We start from the raw sequence: 21,118 nt of genomic DNA, 5'->3' as shown, positions 1-21,118 counted from the left end.
TGTGGATCACAATACTAGATATATAGTTTCATCCTTTATGATACGATGAAGAGATATTCTGACGATTTAATTTTGCAGCTCTCAAATACAAGTATATTTAGTTATTCCTTTCGTGCACAAAGCATATTTTATGTGCAAGGGGCTCTCACTCTCAAAAGTGATATAGGCTACAGTGCCTCCTTCTTCGATTTCCACACACTGTGCGCTGCGGATTATAAAACCCAGTTCGAAACATTTTGTTGAAAATGCAAGCTCAAGGGTAATGTTTTACCGAGAAATTGGCGATTTTAAAGAACGCGCAATTCATTTTATATGAATTATAATAACCCATTTCATTTATAAAAACATATGTAGCAAAGTCGCCGTGTAGTGCGACCAAAAAATTTCGAGATTTGACATGTTTTTGTGGAATGTTAATTTGCTCTAAATACTCATTAGGAATATGTCGCACTACTACATCATCTACTGCAACGCCATTTTTCTTCAGCGCCCCCCCCCATATCGCCCACCTGAGCCCAGCGCCTCCCATATCGAACCCCTGAGCCCAGCGCCTTCCATATCGCCCCCTGAGCGTTTCCGCCCCTTTCAAATCGCCAGTTTCCCTTGGGGGGCGCTGGAGGCAAGGTTAAGAGCCACTGATTTAAACATCCATAATGGACTTATTGGTTCTTTTTGGAGTGTAAGGATGGAGTTGACATATGTTCAGCTTGTGATATCTGTCAATATAATGGTTCTCGAGGAAACCGCTGCGAGGGCTCGGAAATATAGAATTAGTACTTTCTGCGAGGTACTTATAAATAGCGTAGTGTACGTAATTGCAGCCGTTAAACAATAATTATGTGGCCCTCAAAACATAATAAATTAGCGTGTCCTGGCTACCGTCAATATGCATGTTGAATGGAACGAATTGGTTCCCAAATCTCTGTGAGACTGTAAACTTGAATATTTTATTCGCGCCGGGCGCGATCTAGCGTGACTTTAATTTTTCGTTTTAAAAAAATGGTAATCCGAGTCCCACCGTAAAAATGCGAACCGCAGAAAAATAAATGATGAGCCCCATATAGAAATACCAAGTCTAACGAATGGAGTTTTTTTTAGTACATTTGCCTGATTATAATATATATTTCGACTATGCCTACAATCCTGATGGGAGGTGAAGAATAACAACATGCACAAAAGGGATTCATAAAAACCATGAATGAATAATGAAGATGCATCATGATTAGTTTTGTGCCCAAAATTTCCCAAAACACCCCCATCAGCTCAATCGGTTAATCTGATTACGTGAGCTGAGAATGAATAAATATTTTACAATAATATATTGAAGAACCGATATTAATTTTCCAGATGGGACCACAAATGGAATCCAGATACCTTTTTCTAACATTCATACTCGCGATTTGGGTTGAGAGATAGTAAGCCGTCGGGGTGTTCTGTTGCTTCAATTTAAAACTCTATGCGCAAGGTATATCTCAAGACATCAGTGATGGCACAGAACACCACACGGGCTCGCCACGGGGCAAAGTTCCCAATGGTCAAATTTACATGAGTATATGACGTCCATCCAGAGGGGCCGTGACGACTCTTCGCCGGGATACGGACGTATGCTACATATATGGAATCGACGCACGGTCGTGAATAGCAAGGAGGTTGAACACCCTTTGATGAGGCTTATTATACGGAATCAGTGCGTTATGTGGTCAGGGGTGTACGAGTTTCGAGTAAATGTTAAATGGGTGTACCACGATGAAAAAGGTCGAAGAGCACTCTTCTAGATTACAAAAGTTGTACATTACCTCAGTTGATATCCGACAACTTGCTTAGGTTATGAACATTATCTCTAGTATCTCTCATGGCGGCGAACAACACAAAAATGGCTGCATCGTAACATTCAATAAAACATCGAAAAACAGACAAACTGTGGAGTATTTACGGGACCGACCGAATGAATGGAATTTTACATGATCCATAGCCGAAAGTATTCACGTTGATGGTAGAAAATACAACGGCAAGCTTGAAGATTTTGTAAAAGAAGTCCACACGTGTAGATGAGCTGATGATAAAGATCCCCATAAAATAAGTATTTCATCCGTGTCAATGGCTGGTCACAATATCTCCAAATTTATTCTGTATTGTGTGATATGGACTGCTTTTCTTACCGTGGATCAGGGGTGACCAACTCGTGGCCAGCGTGTCAAATGTGGCCTGCGACAAGGTTATCAGTGGTCCGTCCGGGTGGTAATTTTCGGAATTGTAGTTATGCTACGACAAATGCATTTCCCAGGTAATTTATACTGAACTTGCAAGACCAACCAAAATTTTGATAGCCTGACTGCGAAATATGGGGTGCTGATGACTAAATGATCCGTTCCGACGCATCGGCGTAGCCAGAGTTAGCCACATTATTGCAGATCTTCGTATGTTACCCTGGAGTGGAATTTTTCGCGGCCGGCCGATTGATTTACTTTGAAATTTTTCTTCGTTCCTGTCGTGATTTAATAATACTCTATGTCATAATTTTAACATTGGTATCACCTCCTGAAAATCAAAAATTGATACTATACGCCCAATTTTTAAACTTACATCTAACTATATTCAAAATTATGGAAGAACGTGTGGTCGAACATGCTACTTCTCTGATGCGCTCTCCGAACGATCGTCGGCTATGAAATCTTGCCACACAATGGTAGACTCATGTAAGCATATGAGCAATGAGCATGCGACACAATGGAAAACGACAGTTCAGCATGGGACACATCAGCATGCGTCACTTCAGCTTGTGACTGTATAACCCCGAAACTCACCCTAACCCGAAACATAGCCCTGAGATCAACGCTTATATATATCCTAATCTAAAGCCTAACCCTAACCAAACCATAAATCCAACCCAGGGATATATAGAACTCCGGGATGGCTGACTGCGTCAATTGCGTCATCGCCGTATTATATAAGTAGGTCCCGACTCGCGCATTCAGTTTTGATGCACGTTCTGGCCAGCCGCTTCATCTATCTTTAATTTTGAGTCTTTGAGAGCGGTAGAGGCATATAATATCCATGTTTATGTTTTTTTTTATAAAGCTAGAGGTTAACGAGGTCATGAGATGTTCAGGTAGTCTGAAGCTTTGCGGTATTGGCCTTATTCCTTCAGCAGCAATTCACCGGTATACTCGCCTTCGGAATATCTCTGCTTCTGTAGTATCTTATGTAACATGTTTTGCTGCGTTAATAATCGTGAGAAGATAACAAAATGTACAATAATTTCCAACGTTGACATTGATAGCAGCATTAGGATTTCGATTACGCCTTGCGGTATGTTTTTCATTTACCGGTATGTTATGCGAATGTATGTCACCATCCAAGGTTGTACATTGTAATAGTACAAGTGTACATTTACACTGTGCCGTGTCAACTATGAAGGCGACCGTTAGGAGGGACTTCGTCTGTTAAGATCTTGTGCTAATATGTGAATATGCAGGTTGTGCTGGTATTGCAGGCTTACCGGTATTCCAGATCATTGCTGGATTATTCCTAGTATAAGAATTGGAGCCACTGAGTACACTACCGGTGTGCAAGATTCAAGAGGCATTTCAATTAAGGATAACCAACCATTTGAATCTAATACAAAAACAACACGTCAAGGTCGTTGCAGTTGTAAGTGTCCATAACAACTGTTGAATCCAATCTCTTGTTACAGATATTATTCATCAGTTACGTGTCTGGTAAAACAAGGCAGGCATATGTTTGTTAATGAACGACACCTTAAGGCTACAGTACTGGAATTATACTTCAACAGAAGTGCACTGTTGTGAACTGCCAACGGCTGACTCCCAGAATATGGCCATGACATTTGTTGACCATTGGCTCTTACTGAAGCCGTGAAGATGCCCACTCCCTTGAATGGGTAAGCCAACACAATCGTCAGGACACGATACGACCCTGAGATACGGCCTGTCTTTACCATATAAACACTTATAGCCTATAGGCTATAGGCCTGTACGACGAAGGAAGAGAAAACTCTGAAGATTGCTTTCAATTTGCAAGGTTTCGTCAAATCGTCGCAATAACGCATGGAGCTCTCCTCAGTCGGCCCAAGGTCAGTTTGGCTGATTCTAGTGATACGTTATTAAATGAGCTATTTACATTAATCCTGATGTGGTTAAAGTAGTCTGCATTGCTACTTAAGTAACAGTCGTATTCCCGGGCGTACTGGTATTTTAACTTCCTCAAGTAGCTGTAGAAAGTAAAATGCCTGCAGGGTACTCAAGTTTGGAGATGGCTGCTTCAAAATTACAAGATGTATCTTCGAAAATAGGCATCATCTACTTGAGTACTGCAATGAAGTAGAAGTTCTTCACTACTGACCAACTCTGCTTACATCTATATTCTATATATATTCTTAAGGTGAATTTGTGTCTCTAAATACATCATTTGTTCATTTTTGTTGCAGATTCCAGAAAAACAAACGCAATGTTCCAGCATTTGCATCATGTCAACAGTGGATATCCTGATATATTATACTGGGCACATCCCATTGAAATCTTGGCAAATATGGCCACAATCTGAATATTTGGATCTCCTGCCTCCTCACCGAGATGTTTTTTGACATGGAATCATCTATCGCTCTATCGGAAAATCTGCAAGACAATGATACTGAATATTTCTTAACTGATAAATGGCATGAAAGGCTTCAGGAGGCCCATTCGTGATGTACCGTTAAGCCATGGTGGTAATTTCTTCACTGCGGTCATGAAACTATTTCTCGGTGAACAAAATATCAGCTGAATTCAACAACTGGGTCTACCGAATGCTTCTTAAATTGATAATGATAAGGACCAAACTTCTACCCCCCGAGACTGCATTTGAACCTGAAGAGAAGTATCAATGGTGTTGATTTCTTGATCAACTTTCATTGAGTGACATAGAAGATGACAATGCTGCTATCACAATTTCGAGTCCTTACAGGCCGTCCTATCTTTTCGTTATTGTAAATGCTCCATGGTAGGGGTGCATTTATAACAAACGGTGTTTGAAATACCATGTTTAAAACATGCTTTAAACAGTGTTTTAAACAGAGGCCTTTTAAAAAAAATTCTTTTCATGTTGTAAAATTATGCCATAATTGTGTAAATACTTTCCAAAATACTTGTTGTATGAGCCTACAGACTATTACCACCCGATATAGCCGCCTAATATCGATGTGGGATGGCTGGAACCCTCAAAATAGTCGGTTCAACAGCAATAGCACAGATATTTCGTCAAAGGAGCTATATCTACACTATATTTTCAATTGTCAATCTCAATCCAATATGACGTCACTATTGAATATTCTTGACGTCATGGCTTAAAAAAGTATGTTTTATACAAGGTCCGCCTGGTTTTGAACATGTTTGTTTTAAATGCAACCCTATACTCCATGGTAATTGTCGATTAACGCGAATTGAAATGGTTGATTTAATCAATCCTATAACCCCCCCTCCCAGCTGCAAGGATTCCGACAATGGCTTGTAAATAGGTAGAAGACGCTGATATTATTCGTTATTTACTCTGTTATTTATGGCCTGGTGCAGATCATATGTGTAGAAATTAAACACATTCCTGATTTACTGAAATTCAGAGTTGTCATGGTTTACTTGGTCGGCTACACAGCAGTGTCATACTTTACTAGGTTGGCCATACAGCAGTAAGGTTGTGATCTGGGAAGAATGTCTATCTTACTCACCAACTATTCTGCAAAAGGTTGAGGATCATTATTCTAGAAACAGCTGTATCGCTAGCTTGCATAAAAGTGGATATTTCGAGGCAGATTGCAGGTAACTTTCTGGACCTACTTAGGTAAAGGCTAAAATGAAGTCAGCCATCCCGGAGTTCTATATATCCCTGATCCAACCCTGACCGAACCATAAATCCAACCCTAACCTACCCTAACCCGTAATTTAACCCACATGCTCATGTGTCGCATGCAAAATTGTCGCATGCCGAAGTGTCGCATGTTGTAATGTCGCATGCTTATATGTCCACGGACCATGTTCAGGCGCCTAATAGTCTAGTCCATGCGAATGCAAATTGAGCCTAGCGATTTACAGAAGCGCTTCGCCCGGCTAGGACATAAACGCAAACTGAGTTTTCGTGACATAAATATTATCGACTACGATGCGTAGTAATATGTAACTCTTGTTTTCACTGTTACCTAGGGTTAACATATTTTTAAAATCTTAAAAGAGGGCACTTTTTCAAAATTTTCAGACTATGGCGGAGTAAAATTCTGAAAAAATGGTAAATTTTTCCCACTTCGTGGTCGGTTGACCTAAATATGGTTAGCTTTCCTTCTCAGCTCCCGAAATAGACGTCGGAACGTTACTTCAGTGCTGATTTACTGTATCTCAGTCGAATTTTGCCCTATAATTACTCAAAATTCTCATAAAAGAGGATGATATCTCAAAAAATAGGACATCTGGGTGTCCTCCGACTACACTTCAAAAACGTCGAAAAATAGGACAAATCCTCTTAAAGGAGGACATATGGTACCCATACTGTTACTTATTCCGGCTTGTTCATATCTTACTACCAAATATGGTCATTTACATTAAAGTGGCCCGCGGAATAGCTCGTAAATTTCCTGTGACCTTTTTGCCGAAATGGTAGGCTACCCTCGTCGCAGACAATGACATGGCAGACAAGGCCATGGACACCAGGCGGGAACCGCCACTCTACAACCTACAAGTTTTTTACAATGTGATTTCTCACGGGAGAATTTAGTATAACTCTAGGAAGAAAATGTTGTAGAAAAAAATTACCGAGTCATAAATTTCAATAAAACAGTGGCTCAGAGATATTCTGCGAGGTATTTTCAGTGAAACACCACTTAACACCGTGTCATTTTTATATAATCCATGACAGTAATCTGAAAGTTGAAGGAAGTTGATATGATGCAATAACGCCCATATACACACATACTCAAGATGCATTACAATTGAACCATACTTCAGTTGCTTGCGAGAAATATAAACATATTACCCAAATCAGTTCGTTATAATCGTCAGAATATATAAATATTTATCCGATCAAGACGCACGCAACTTACAATGCGACAGGCCTATACTGAAGACGCAATGCGATGTAATGAACAGATATGGGGACGGAGACACGACTAGTAACGGTATCTTAATCCGGCATCCACCTTCGGCTAGTGGCAGGGGTCTCAAACACGCGACCAACGTCGAAATTTTAAAATTTGAAGTGTACGAAAATATTAAAGTTCCGCATATGTTTATTTACATCTGGAAACTTAAAATTACCCCAAACTAAAAAAAAACTGTAATACCCATCAAACTTTACCATCACATGATATAATGCATTTATCCTCTCGCGTGGTGTCTATACATCTCATAATTTTGAAAAATTCTTATGAGAACTACACTCAGAGGTGGTCAGGAACGAAGTACATCTACTTTTTGAAGTACTTGAAGTAGATTTCGCCTGCTCACACTTCTTTTTAGTAGTTATGATTTTAGACTACATCTACTTCTACTTGACAGTTTTCAGTTTTGTAGGCAAAATAAGCGTGGAATACCTACTTATTTACTTACTTACTTGTGAACCACCACTCCTACTTCTACTTGAGTAGAAATTACGGCGTTACTTCTACTTCTACTTGAGTAGAGACGGTGACTACTTTGACCACCTCTGCCTACACTCTACCAAGTACAACTTCAATTTCATTCAAATATTCAGAAATGATATTTTTGTATGCCAGGGGTGAATTTCTACAATATAAATCACATTTTCGCGATGTGTGTGGAATGTCATTTTTCATGGTCTTCTCAAATACCGCCAAGAAGGACTTTGAATATCCCTAGCATTGATGCCTGGGCTCCCGGCGTCATAAAAAACCTAGGAAATCGGCCCGCGAGCACATTTGAATTTTAGACCTCTGGGAAAGTGCCTAATGCCAATTGTTTGATGTTAATCTTTATTCGAATGTCTTTCTCTGTAGGACGCTCTTGAAACGTCTTGCTATTTCAATTCGCTTCTTTGAGTGCCTCGTTCATCGAGTCCCTTTTCTGGGCTTTTTGTCGCCGTATGAACGAGCGACACAGGGGAGAAGGAGCCCAGATAAACGCTTGAAGCTTCGGCTGCCGGCGAGAATTTAACCCGGAACGCCTGCAGGCTAACTCCCAAAGAGGTTTGTTAAGGCGAGCACTGAGAAATACATTTCTATTGATGAATTACGACAACGTAACTTCTAATATATTCGTTGACGGTCAATTTACTTATGACGAAACGTTGACAGGTATAGTAAAAAACAGGATTCACAATCGTTTTCTCAGGACTCACCACCGTGTCGAGATTTCGAGAACATATAGGCCTACACTTTGTGGATGTACAATGTACATTGTACATTGTACAGACCGCGATTTAGTCGCCAGTCAATAGTGGATGACTTGCAATTTGATTCGAAAATTTCACTTCAAGTAATGAGGCAATCCACATTTATGAAACGCCGAGACAAGTCGAATAAATTCGTTTTTACAAGTTGTCTCGAGTAAAGTCTAGTAATCTGAAGAAGTCACGACTCTAGTCATCCCAACACTGAATACAACCCGATTTCTACAACACTACTCACACAACTACTAATTGGGACTACCGTAGGCTGGTAACTGACAAAGAGGTCCCTGGTTCTTTGCTGCAGAGTTTCTGACTTGAAAGCCGTCGCTACTTTTCTCCTTTTCTCCGTGAACAGCCATTACAATGTACTTATACATACTGACTCGATGGTGGTAGTATTGTAAGGCTCGCCATCCATTTTGAAGCCTTTGTTCCAGGGTTGTAACCAAGTCACATTTTTCCGAGTCACGAGTCAATCTTACTTTTGTGGTATTGACTCGAGTCAAGTCGAGTCATTTTCAATTTATCACCGACTCGAGTCCGAGTCCAAGTCACCCTTTAAAGGGTCATGTCCGAGTCATAGTGTTATGACTCGAGTCGAGTCCAAGTCACAGTATTGAAGTCATGTTCAACTCATGTTTTCAATCCTGAATTAGCTTATAGCTTATAGAGAATCAACGAATTCATTTTACATGCTATCTGATATAGAACCGACGAATTCACGTCTAGATACCAGCTGATAGAGAATCAACAGATGCATGTTTATGTAGACGTACAGTTTTTCTTTCACATCATCAGGTGGTTGACTAAAAAAGGTCAGCTTTTCTGCTCAGCTCCCGAAATAGCCGCCGGAGCGTTACTAATATGAGATGAAATTTTGGATTACCTACAAATAGAGATTTTCGAATTTTACCGGCCACCTCATGATATTGTTATATTGTAAAAAAATATGATTCATAGCACATTTGGCTCAATTCCAACTAGAAAAAGTGAATTTATTAGAATGGAATATTTTGGATATGAAAAAATAGTCGGCTTACTACTAGCACGTAATTATATTATATGAAATAATTTCTCACCAAAAACACTCCATTCATTTTCAAATATAAAATTTTCTCCTCTCATATCATTGATTCTACTTTTTAAAATTAAGCCATATTCAGTGTTCTTTTTATGCAAAATAACAATTTTACCAAGTAGCCACCCAGTAAAATAAATAAGAGGTTATTTTTGAACAGCCCTATTGTACAAACATCACACAACATTAGCCATTCATTATTACTCACGTGCACAATGCACATACGTAACAAAACGTCAAATGGATGGAGTGTATTGTGTGTTTTCACTGACAGCAGATCAAATCAATGATGAGTTATAATTCAAAAATCTTAAAGTGGAAAGGAGATCCTTAAATATGTTATAGCGGCATGGCCTTAGAATAAATCCACATCTACTGAAACACGTTCCACTGGTGCACTAGGTACAGGAATCGACAAGCATTTTTGAACCACATTGAAGAGCATTGGATACTCATTATTTCTGGTCGCCCAATAATGCAAAGAATCATCGCCTTCAAATCTACACATGAGCTTATCAGTTTTTTCCAAGTACTTGACCATTTGAGTCATTTCATTGCCTCTAATTAAACTTTGCTTCGATAGTTTGCTGGTATAATTGAAAAGTCTTGAGTACTTTGATTGCGGGGGATCTATTACCCCTTCATCACAGGATGATTTTGTACAATGCATTGCTACTATATGTACCATTGTCTGTTGTTTTTACGGCGGCATATCTGATATCAGACGAGTGCAACGAAAGCAGTGGCGACAAATAGCGGTATCGGCAGATGTCGTCAGATGCGTTGATCTAGCCAGTACGATTCGCAAATTTCTTCATCCTCAAGTCATATAAAATATGCCGAGTCAATGACTTGGGTCGAGTCATTACGCATTACGCATGACTCGAGGACAAGACGAGTCAATCCAAATATTGACTCGAGTCGAGTCATTTTCCCTTTTCAAGAAAATGACTCGAGTCAAGTCGAGTCACCAAAAATTCGTGACGTGAGTCTGACTCGAGTCGAGTTATGACTCGAGTAATTACAACCCTGCTTTGTTCCATCAGAAAGGTCAATGGTACCAGTCTATGAAAGAAATGGACACGCTTAAAATAACGGATCTAAGCGTTTTCACTGACCAACTCTGGCAAAGATCACAACAAAATACATATCTGATCCATGTTGATGATATCCTCGGTCACTGCACTGTTACCACATCGGTAAGTAGGTGTGCATATGCAACAACGGGTGTTTTAGTACACATCGTTTACAACATCTGTTAAATAATTGTTTCAAACAAAATACTATGATTTTTTCATATTTGTCTAAATTCTTTCGATAATGCACATAGTATGAGCCTTGGCACGACTTGCACTATAGAACAGTGGTTCCCAACCCTTATGGATGTCCGATCCGCATTCCATACTTCAGAGTACGTATGAAGCCGCATGGAAACACTCTAGTAGGCTATTTATAACGAAAATTCATAGTCATCTACCCTACCTCTGAATCACACCATCCAGTTAATTCAGAAGCATGCACATAGACTTCTCTACAGATTCTATATCGGTTGTTTTAGCATTGATAGACGCAGATTGACGAGTGCTATACATTGAAATAAACTGAAAAGGCATATCATCACAACAACATACTAATAGGTCGTTATGTGTTAGTTTTTGTTCATACATCCCATCACTTATTGTACATGTTTGCGGGGATTATACGCTGGGTAATATTGGACTTATTGCTATTTATATTTGACTATGAGCCGTTATTTTGATGTCGAAATTTACGTACACGAATCATATAGGTCTATGACCTGCCGAACTCAAGATATATCCTTGTCTGACGGCTATTCAAAATTCATCCATGCGTTTGACGCTATAGTCTGCAAGAATTGTATTTCCGGGTTTTCAGAATCGGCCTTGGACGACTTTAGATATAACTAATATCCCTCATTATAGCATTCATATACAGAAATTGGCTATAACAGTTCATAGAAACAAACAACAACTGTCGTCTATTCTATTTTTGTGGTATATTTAGAGGTCAATCGTATCCGCAAGGCTACCTCGAATCCACGGTTGGGAACCACTGCAATATAAATACTCGATATATACTAAATCAGGGCTTCTCAACCTTTTTCAGTTCGCGACCCACTTTTCGTCAACATTTCATTGCGGGACCCACCATAAGCCCTTTCGCGACTATTGTTCTGCTCGCATAGGCGCCAGTTTGATGTTGTCAGTGCATTACAGCTATCTGGTCGCGCCTAGCGTGAATATATTCCCGAATTCATGATGGCATTCGCTCAATGATATTGGCAATTACTATGAATCTTTGGCGACAGCAATATTTGGAGGCAGTTGCCCATAGTCAATGGACAATAATTCGGCATATATATACCGAAGGTTGTGATCCTTTTCCGCAGATATTTTCTCGCTGTCGATCTATTTGGCAGCATATTTCGCAGAGTCGCATGTTGGTATGTCGTGGCGCCGAAATGGCCGACACCGAAAGGCCTATTTCTATATATCATGCGTATTATTTTATTAGAGAGACCGCTATTAAAAGCCAAGACATCTAACAATATAAAATCGCGCTAGGCGTGAAGAAAATTTGATAGAATAACCCATAATTTAAGTTGATTCATGAGATAATTGTGACCCCTCTTCAAGCTCGATGAACCAATTGGGGGTTCGGGGTGCGGCAGTTAAGGTCATGCGAGATAGTGTAATGGTGATAAGTCCGGTTTCGTCATCGGTAGGTCGTGGGATCGATCCCCGGCTGGGTCAGACCAAAGACTCGTAAACTGGTATCCTCAGCTATCCTGCTAGGCGCTGAGCATCCACGGACAGCATGGAGGAGAAAATAAAGCGGGGGTGCTGACTAGATGACCTTACAGTCGCATCGCACCTCCGTCGTCAAAAGCATCTCGATGATGCAGGCGAAAACGAATACCCCCATTCTTTCTCACTTTTTATCATGCATGTAACAGATGATTACAGACGTGGAAGGTTTATCTAATAGGCTCCTCGCCATCGGATTTGCTGAAGCAGTGTTTTAAAAAAGTCTGAAAGTGCTGCAAGTCGTTAGATGCGGAATCATATTAAAGAATATTGGGCTGGTGTAAAGGACCATTGATCAATGTATAAGAAACACATCACGAATGCTCAAAGAACAACAGACGAGAAAGTGCGTATCCAATCAGCAATTTGTCTATTACGTCGAACTTAAAGGGGTTATTGTTGTTGTTTATTAAAAGGAAAATGTGGCGCGTATAACCTGTTGGTCTTTTGCACCACGGTCAAGAATTGCGTAATAAATGAAAAGCAGTCAATGATGGCGTACTTAAACGGGTTATGAGTAGCTCGCGTTGCGGCAAATGTTTGCAGATTATAAAGACTAATTGGGCTAGATTGCGGCATTTCCCGATCAACGTTCGCAAAGCCTTTGGAGGAAAGAATGAATTTGAATCTCACGGATACACAATAACGCACTGTCGGATTTCACGTTCTAATCAATATGATCGTGACGACAACATGGCCTACGAATTTTGAGAGCACGGCAACGTGACTCGCGGCGCTTATGGGCGCAAAACAATTTAATTTAAATGAGGGGAATGTGCATTTACTATTCTAATCTTGAGAATATGGAGTGTTTGGAATATTTGCAAAATTAAATACGACAGTGTAACATTAAGAACGTCTTCGCGACCCACCTAAAATAGCTTCGCGGTTCACTGGTGGGTCGCGACCCATCGGTCAAGAAGTACTGTACAAAATGAAATAATTGGAACCATCAACATCGTGTCGTTCAGCACTATAATAGGCACGTCAAATATATACTTTTTCAAACAAATTGATGATGGTGCCGCATGTCGAAAAGGTTATGCATGATGTAGTCCTGGTCAAAGATTCGTTGAACCTTTCAAGAGAGGGGTTGGGAATCATTATCTGAAAAGAAACCATATGGCTCTTTCAATCAACTTGGACGTTACAGATGAATATCCGTGACGTGATGGTGGAATAAATTGAAGTTCGCTACATCAGTATTCGTCGTGTGGTCCATGTGTTAGGCGCCTGTTTGTGATTCGAAATGCCAGTATTCACAAATCGCAAGAGTTAGTAATAAATTTTGATCGATTTATTGCCGAAATTGAAGATTCTGGTGGAATAATAATTTCAATAATAATGATAGAAATTGATGAAATCGGCAGACGTGAGGATGTACTGACTGGCAACTCTAGCAACATAGACAAAATACAAAAATACTAACAGTATCCCGTTCATCTACCGATAAGATCACAATCAACCAATCAATTAACCGAATACATCTTATTATCATACAGAATTATCATACAGAGTCACCGGGATAAACCTGAAGACCTGATATACGCGATATAATATATGTTATATATGTTATATGTTAATATATGAAACTGTTACCTGCGAATCGTAAGTCATCCCTGTCTTAAATCCAGCATATTTCCCGCCAACGAAATACCTGGAGTTAAATAGCTTTCTAATATACTCTGTCAGATCTTCGAATTGTTTCAACGAATAAATATCGGCAAGTGAAGCGTTGTGTTTCTCGCATAACTCCTTAGCATTATTCTGATCTGTTGTGCGATAACCTTCAACTTTACCGAAGAAGCATTTGTCCAGACACGTTACTCCACATAAACCTGAAAAATTTGCAATACTTCAAGTTCTTTTTCTTTTTCAATATTAAAGTAAGTCATATTAATTGACTATATGAATTGGCTTCTGTCCGGCTATAGCCAAGTTAGCAATGAGCAGTTACGCCTGGTGCACATTTGCGTAAATCTTACGCTCGTACGATTCTCACTCTTTAACTAAATTGGCTCTAACGAGTGATTACGTGATCGTCATACGAAAAATGGGAATATAATTCAGCGCGGTTCCGAATGTTGTCGCTCCCAAGCGAATGAACTCGACAAGTAAACACTACCAGCGTAACGCCATATCCGCGTGAGGTCCGCGTAAGCCAGGTTTTGAGTGGCCCGCGAGGTTATTTTCGAAATAAGTAATATTACCAAAAAGGGATTGCCAGATTGTGAACTTGCAAGGCCAACTAAAATTTTTACCAGTCTGGCCGCGGATAGTGGCCTGCGCAATGATTCGTCGCTTGCATGTGGCCCTTCGGCCGGAAAGGTTGGCCACCCCTGGGCGTAAGCTAAGCTCGCGTAAAAACGAGAGAGAAGAGGCTCTTTATGCGACGAGTTAACGAGAGAAGAGCAGAGAGGAGGCAGAAACTAAAAAATACTGTACGCGTTCAATACTCGCGTACGATTTACGGAAATGTGAACTATGCATAGTATGCATTAGTCCAGGGGTATAAAACTCAAATGAGCTCGCGGGCCTATTTCCTAGTTTTTTTTCATGACACCGCGGGTCGCAGCATCAATGATATGGGTATTCAATGTATAATTTCCATATCGTGAAAATGTAATTTACTATTGTAGGCTACTATTCACGTTTGGCACGAACAAAATCACAGTTTCAAATATTTGAATAAATTTTCTTGTTTTTTTTTGTGCTGGGCATAATTTTTCAAAATAATGAGTTTATACACCATGCGAGAGGACATATGCATCATGACATCGTAAAATCCGACGCGTTATAATATTGCAACTAGTGTACATTTGACGGGCCACAATTATACGTAGAATATTTTAGAAGTTACCAAATAGTGATCTGATGTCAAAGCATTTGAGCAATTGCGCCAGAACCGGTTTCTGGTATAACCCTGATAAATAGGCTATTGTTCATGTCATTACCAAAGTCCGAAGAAATCAGCGATAGATTTGCCTCGATTAGAACAGATCAATAATTATCTTAATATAATATTGATTGTGTCATAGTAATAGCAGTGTAGACTATCTTAACCTTTTTAGCGATCGTATCCCATCTGCTTTTACCAAGATTTCTCGTATCCCTCTCCATTTCCAACGCCATTTACGATGGCACTAATATTAAAACCAAAGCGCCTAATCACATTAGATTAATTTTCAGTTGAATGAATTATAGCCCTGACAATATTCCACTTTTGGTGGTTTGCAAATTAATTTTAACGTCTAGATGGCATATAGACCTAATTCAAAAATGCATCTCGTACCCCCTGATGTGGTGCTTCGTACCCCGACGGCATCAATGGACCCCTGGTTAAGAATCCCTAGAATTGAAATGTCCAAGCGCCGAAGTAGCCATTGGTGTTATAGCTGTGGAGCGTGCCACTACCTTACTCGCCACCGGCGATAATGACATGGATAAAGAGACCAAAATTCACCCAGGTAGTAGGCTAACCAACTATAAATCATGGGGACAACATAATGCCAATGGTCTCCAAGTGACATGATTAGATATGGTATATACGCCACGCAGCCCAAGTTACCACCTTATGATATCTTACTATATTTCCCATGACAGATTGGTAGTTTGGAGCGTCCGCGGTCGTACAAGGTCACGGAGTTCTGAGTACTAGGTTCTTTTATCGTTTGACCCGACTCAACTCGAGTAATTTTCATTTTATCACCCGGCAATAAGGCTGGGCAAAATCGAGTACCTGAGTGATTCCACTCTGAATCACGTATTATGCTTGGAGTCGAGTATTCGAGTGTCACTCATTATGACGTCATAACAGAATGTAATATGCGAAAGTTCAAATATGTACATTTGTGCCACCACAAATAATATAATGCCTGTTATTCATCACATTACTCAAGTATATTTTTCGGCCATACCAATTTCATTTCACTTTGTCACAATGTTGTGGGATGATGATGATTTCCTAGAAATGCTATTTCAAGTAACTTTCTTGGACTTTTACTATGTTTTGTATGTTGCGATACGGACAATCTAGGTTACAAGGCTACCACAGTGGAAAATAGTATCGTAAATTTAATTCTCAGTGATAAAAAAAAAACTTTCAGTGGCCCAGAGCGTATAATTTCAGTACTCGAAAAAATCGTCTTTTACTGCTCGACTCGAATCATTAAAATTGATACTCTATTCAGATTTGAGTATTCGAATCATTGCGCCCAGCCCTACCCGGCAGTCAGACTGAATTCTTGGTGATTTTACGAGCGGTCGCGCCAAAATCTAAATTACAATTTTCAGTCACAAATCATTAAGGGGTCATGTTTTATCATCATGAACCAGAAATGTGACATAATAGCTAATTTGCCACCGCATGGTAGCCTTTGAAAGTATTGCGACAGTGCAGTTTGATGAGATTTCAGGTTTTTGGAGTAGTTCTAGAATGTACTCTAAGTTCTCAGATCTAAAAAAGATACGTTTCAGTTGCGAATGTTATTTTGAATACTTGAAAATCCAAATGCCGTCGCGGGCCGCATAAAATGTTCTCGCGGCCGCGTGTTTGAGACTCCTGCTCTAGTCTCACCACCAGGACAAGTGTGCGAGGTGGCGCGTTTCCGATACATGCTAAAAATCGAAACCAAATGCAGAAATTCACTTAATATCAACCGCATGGATGTTTCAGTAATACTCTACCTGCTGCGCGTAGTTTTTTGAGTTCTTCTGCTGTAGCCAATGCTTTCAAACCGGTCCTTAAATCCTTCATAGAAGATAGCATGGGTGGGGGTGCGGGTTCGAGTCCGACCGAGGTCGACTTCCAAATTCCGATATCTAAGTGTTGGAGGTTGACCTAGGCTCCTCCTCGTCACCTCATCCGCGTCAGCGGTGTCTTACAAAAAGCCTAGAGGTGGGCCGTGCTATAAGTCGGCAGTTACGGAAAATACAAAGAATATTGGCCTGGTGTAAATGACCATAGTAGTCGACAAACACCATGAATACCCCAAAAACAAACAAACAAAGAAGATAGCAGGCAAAACACAAAGGCGTAAGGAGGGGGTGAAATTAGGCACATTTTTAGAATCTAAATCTTGCTGCCTTTTAGATAAACGTACTTCAGTCTCATTCGATCATGCTGCTGATTGATACTGGATTTCAATAATTTGGCAGGATCTCATAGCATATCCGTCACGTTATTTCACTGGTGGATGTTATCCCCTGAATGGATGTTATCCCACCTGAACTTTACATCTCCTAATGAAACATATTTGATTTATAGAATAATTACTTACGTCACAATTTCCATACGATGTCCATCTTCCGTCAGTCAGCCTCTTGTTACAAAATTGCCCTGCAATGATTTCGTACATTGTTGGGAATATAGTGATTACAGTCTTAACACTAGCATAGTACGGTTTTGTCGAGAAAACTATTATCAACATTACATATGTAGAATGTACCGCAGATATGGAAATCGGGTGCACTTTTCGTGTTTGGTTCGGCCTCGGGCCAGGCCGAAGCTGGTTTGGGCTCGAAATCAAAAATAGTTTGGACTTGAATCGGGTCGATGGCTTAATGATATGAGTTGTGAAGTACCATACGTTATCGCTTCAACTCCTTGATTTTAATTTTCTCTCGAGCGGAACCAAATGGGTTTTCTGCAATCTCTTATCATTTATATACATATTGTCATTCGATTTGCGCACGGCAAAATTGCCTGGTATGGGATTGTATCTTTAGAAGGAGCGGTGACGGCACGTAAGGTCGCGCAGGCTATCTGATTTTAGTATAATTGCCGATGACAACGAGTAACAGACGGTTAAGGGTATAGTAGCATTTTGGGTAAAGGATTGCTGATTAACTTTATCAACAGGGCAAACACCCTATCTACAGTGATACATTGTACTCTCATCCAATACAAGTACCATTCGCTGTCGATGTTTTTACATTATTGGATTAAACAGCATCGTTGATGTATTTGGTTTGACTTCATGATGCTGCTCTATTTTGATATCACAGGATGTTGGGATTAGGACACGGCCCGTGGTTCAAAATCGGGCATGCCATCATTTGCTCGGCGGGTTAAGTGATTTTATACGTATAAGATTGATTGAATCATGGACGCCATCAGAAATGAATGATTTCACAAACGTCTCTCGGCAGGGTCGTGTCATTATTAGGGATGGTGCGAATACCTGAAACGTTCGGGTTCGTGTGAACGCGAGCCTTTGTGAAAGGTTCTACGTGCAAACACGAACCTATGACGTCACGTGGCGTCATATTGCTATACCCAACCCTACATTTCCATACAATATTAAATGATTATACACGGTGCCTTAGCGACGACTCGGGCCACATTATGCAAGTACAGGCTGAATTTGTAATCATCACCAAATCTATCAACTGGAACTATCAAATGCTATAATATTTCTATAAAATCATTATCTTCCGCCACTTTCCCAACAATTTCGACAAGGACGTGCAATTGATCATAAGGTTTCACCTTAACTGTCTTGGCCAGTGATTCCCAACCGCGGCCAAGAGGGCCGCATGCGGCCCCAAGCTAGCCTTCTTGCGGCCCCCACAAAAATATTGAGAAATTGATTTATGAAAAAAAGTTATATTTATAAAATACTCTTGCTTGAATTGGAGTCTGAAGTTTTCAATTAGGATTGCAGGAAAGTTGTGAGTAGACTGCCAAGATTACGTCACTGTTGTTTCAATGCAATGTGTCCTAACTTTCCAGTTGAACGAGCAGTACCTATAGATATAGGTATAGATATAGACATTGACAGAACCGTAACTGCCGCACCCCAAGCCCCCCAATTGGGGGTAGCGAGCTAGAAGGGGACCCAAAGTTATTTAGTGAATTAGCATAAATTATAGAGTATTTATGAAATTTTATGCAACCTTTTTAAAATGTTTTCGCGCCGGGCGCGATTTCAAGTTTCCAAGTACCTTAATTACTAGGTACTCTTCAACCAAGATAAAAATACGCAAGATTTATAGAAGGGGCCATGTCGGCGTTGGCCATTACCGCGCCACGACGCACGAAGACATATAAAGTTTTAGGCCATGTAACATGCGACTCCAAGAAGTGTGCCTGAACGATCGGCAGCGAGAAAACCTTGGACGAAAAGGACTGCCCTTAAGCTGACCGAAAATTTCGTTATGTACGTACAAAATACATATACGTATAATTGACCATAGGTGCCTAAATGGCTGGCGCCGAATGTTCCAGTCTTGGCAATCTGAACCTCACGAGACAAATTGGCTACCATCCCGCAGGGAAGAATTATATGACAGTGTAGAACTACCAATTTGAAATCGTGTGCATCTTTTAGTTTAGTACGTTCGGGCGATTCTATATTTCTTGATATAGCAGACTGGAGGTCACGAAATAACATCATGTAACGAAGTCGTACCAACGGGTCCGCCCGTCCGAATATGTTTAATTATTATTCACGGGCCCTACAGTTTCCAAGACACCTCTCTCAGCTCTACCGGTGAATCTGATTACGTGAGCAGAGGACAAGTAATTGATAGCAATATATATGCAATTCCCGATCTTATTGACCTATTTTATTTTAAATTATCGAAAATTTTCGCGCTCAACGCTGGCTCACCAAACGGTGATCCTGATTTCTTGTAAGAAGCGAACAACGGGACGGGGAGTCGGTTTATCACCCTATGGGAGCTCAAGACCTAAGTGTTTCGGGGGGCCGGACGAAGTGCTGTTTCGTTCCTGCCAACGGGTATACGCCCGGAGATGTTTAATTACAACACAACTCTTTCGGCTCAACCGGTCAATCTGATTACCTGAGAAGAGAGAGGATAAAAATGGATACCAATATATATGCAATTCCCGATTATATTGACCGATTCAATCATGAATTATATAAATTTTTCGCGATTTATATGATAAATAGCGGTAAAACGCCATCTAGCCTGGGGGGTCTGGGGGGCTTCGAAATTCGGTTTATCACCCTTGGGGGACCCAAGAGCAACGTTTTTTTTGGGGGGGGGGCTGACGAAGTGCTGTTACGGCCCTGGGTATTGATAACTAATTTACGGATATATGTGCAACAAGTGACTGACGATTGAATACGCTAAAGTCTAAAGAAACTTTTTAAAGATATTGATGAAATATATACTAAATATCAAATTAATGTAGGGACTTTTTCTTAGTATATTTCACCATTATAATTTTAAGACAATGGTTTCCAAAGTGGGGTGCACGCCCTTCTTGGGGGTGTGAAGGCATCTAAAGGGGGCACGAAGCTGAGCTCAACTGAAAAAAATTTTCGCGCTCGGCGCGATTCTGATCCAATTCATAATCATTGCTCTGTATTTAGCATGAATTTCATAGTTAAAAGTCTCTCCTCCACAGTCATAACCTTCAATGCCATTATACTATCCGTTAGGTCTGCTAGCATCCTGGTTGCGTTCCACCATCATAAAAGGGGGGGGGCTTAACAAGTTTGAGAACCACTGTTCTAAGGTAAATACTTCCTATTATAATTTTTATGTTTAATTTTTGGCGCGACAGCTCGATCTCAAGGCCCACGCAAGTTTGAGAGGTTTCAACTGCTAAACATCACAGAAATCCTTACCGAAATTGACATACTTCGTTCTCGGTATGCGTAGAATTGGTGTATTTATATTTTATCTACACATAGTAGAGCTGTGTTTGAAGCTAACATGGTTATGATGCGGTCAGCATTGTGTGACCTGGAACTGCACTGCAATTGGAATTAGTAAATGTATGAGCAAATCGCTGCTTACAGACTTAAATTCAATCCGGTTCTAACCGACTTTCATATCTATAGTTTTGACAAAT

The 21,118-nt window shown here is 40.3% G+C and overlaps 1 long non-coding RNA gene across 1 annotated transcript in view; it reads right to left on the bottom strand.

Moving 5' to 3' along the window:
• Positions 1–21,118, bottom strand: part of LOC145454144 (uncharacterized) — a 51,228-nt gene that overhangs the window by 22,226 nt on the left and 7,884 nt on the right. Inside the window, exons 2-3 of the long non-coding RNA XR_013920053.1 lie at positions 17,571–17,629; positions 13,891–14,129 (exon numbers count right to left, since the gene is read on the bottom strand). This is a non-coding gene — a long non-coding RNA (uncharacterized LOC145454144). The remainder of the gene's footprint in view (positions 1–13,890; positions 14,130–17,570; positions 17,630–21,118) is intronic.

This window comes from Botryllus schlosseri, chromosome 13 (assembly GCF_051294905.1).
Source record: "Botryllus schlosseri isolate E-star chromosome 13, Bs_hap1, whole genome shotgun sequence".
Classification (NCBI taxonomy): Eukaryota; Metazoa; Chordata; class Ascidiacea; order Stolidobranchia; family Styelidae; genus Botryllus; species Botryllus schlosseri.
The sequence above is the reverse complement of the archived record's forward strand: the minus strand, read 5'-3'. Positions and strand labels throughout refer to the sequence as shown.